This window comes from Leopardus geoffroyi, chromosome A1 (genome assembly GCF_018350155.1).
Source record: "Leopardus geoffroyi isolate Oge1 chromosome A1, O.geoffroyi_Oge1_pat1.0, whole genome shotgun sequence".
Classification (NCBI taxonomy): Eukaryota; Metazoa; Chordata; class Mammalia; order Carnivora; family Felidae; genus Leopardus; species Leopardus geoffroyi.
Window position 1 is genome coordinate 92,450,933 of NC_059326.1, and position 2,309 is coordinate 92,453,241.

Consider the following 2,309-nt stretch of genomic DNA (forward strand, 5'->3'; position numbering starts at 1 on the left):
CCTGGGTTTTACTCCCTACGAGATCATGTTTGGCAGGCCACCCCCTATTATTCCCAACCTTCGAGCTGAACTTCTTGCTGAGTTTAAAGATCAAGAACTTTTTCTTTCCTTGAGAGGGCTCCACAGGGCGCATGAGGACATTTGACTGCGCCTCCGTGCCATCTACAAGGCCAGCCCAACCCTGACACCTCATCAGTACAGGCCGGGAGACTGGGTCTACATCAAGAGACACTGCTGAGAGACCCTCAAGCCACGCTGGAAGGGACCCTACATCGTGGTGCTAACAACCCCCACCGCTCTCAAAGTAGATGGCATCGCAACCTGGGTCCATCACACCCACGTTTGGCCAGCGGACCCCTCCATGATCCAGAAGGACTTTGTCACGCGATGGGCCGTCAATCGGGACCAACACAACCCGCTCAAGCTCGAGCTACAGCGCATTCCACCCACCTAATATTGGTAACTCTGTTAGCTCTGCTTGTCACTGCTCATGCTGCCAAGAGTCCCCACGCCCCCCAAAACATCACCTGGCAGATCATAGACACCAGCTCGGGGACAATACTTACTCAGACTTTCCAGAGCCACCCCAGGGACACTTGGTTCCCAGAACTTTGCGTAGACCTCCAAACTCTGCTCCCCTTGTCACCATACGCCCCGGATTCCATGCGCAGAACCTTTATTTCTATGTCTGCCCCAGCCACTCTTGCCCGAGCACATGAGGGGATGCGGCTGACTACTTTTGCACCTCCTGGTCATGTGTCTCGACGGGCATATCTGGTGGACCCCACCATGCACCGGAGATCTCATCGTGGTAAAGCGGCCCAGTGGCCCCTGACCACCATATGCCTGGGGGCGCGGTAATCCCATAGTTATATCCTTTACAAGCCAAGGTAAAAAAACAACAGGATGGGAGAGTGGAAAAACCTGGGGACTCAGGATATACTACCGGGTTAGGCTGGGAGGCAACGACAAGGGAACATTATTTACCCTCCGAATGCAAGCGACTCCCCTTGCCCTGCAGTCCCTCACAGGGGTAGGACCCAACCAAGTACTAGTTCCCCGACCTGCCCCCGCCTGGATGGCCACGTGCCCCCTGGACAGTCACATCTCTGTAGTGAAACCCTAACATAACAGTCCCTAGGGAGACAATGTATCTACTTCTCCCTGAAAATGCATGGTGGGCCTGTTCCAGCGGCCTCACTCCCTGTGTCCACTCCCAGGTCATTAACTCCTCGAAGGAAAGCTTCTGCATACTCGTGCAGTTGATTCCCAAGTTAGTGTACCATTTGGGGGAAGAAATACTTAACAGGTTAGGCTCTGCTAACCCCCGAAGTAAAAGAGAGCCCATTACAACCTTAACTCTGGCTGCGCTCTTGGGACTGGGATTATCTGGGGCAGGGACCGGAATATCCTCACTCGTCATCCAGGACAAAAAATACTGAACCCTAAGGGCAGCCATTGACTTAGACATAGAAAGAATTGAGAAATAAATTTCTCATTTATAGGAATACCTTACTTCCTTATCCCCTTACTCCAAAGGAGAAGGGGATTAGACTTATTATTCATGCAGCAAGGAGGACTATGTGCAGCCCTAGGGGAAAAATGTTGCTTCTATGTTGATCACTCAGGGGTCGTAAAAGAATCTATGACCCTCATAAGGGAAGGGCTACAAAAACGTCATAGAACAATCTCAGTCCTGGTACGAGTCTTTGTTCAACTGGTCTCCCTGGTTAACTACCCTCATCTCAGCCCTTGCCATCCTGCTCCTACTAGTAACCCTCGGACCCTGTATCAACAGGCTGGTCCAGTTTGTCAGGGACCGCGTGGGGGCCGTCCAACTAATGGTCCTCCGTGCTTAGTACAAGCCCTAATAACAGAAGAGACAAAATAGAAATGCAGCTGGTCCCATGATTGGGTCCGTAAGCTACATGACAAGGGGGGAATGAAAGGGCGGGCCTAGACTGGCCGACTCCATTTTGTGTCCTCCATCTTGAGTGACTGTGTCCCTGACATGACCCCCTTTCCAGGAAAACCTCAGAAAGAAATTCCCGTTCAAATCACACCCGGCAACCTGCACAACGGGACTCTGACCCTTCCCCAGCCAATCGGCTAAGGCCACAACCACTACCCCATCAACTGCCCCTAGATCCCTATGAAACCTTTGTGCTTTTGAAACTCGCTCACTCTCTCCGGCATCTCACCGCTGCATCGGTGCAGGTAGGGGATTGAGCTCGAGCTAGCTCAAATAAAGGCTCTTTGCTTTTGCATCGGACTTGGCTCCCTGGTGGTCTTTGGGGATCACGAATTCT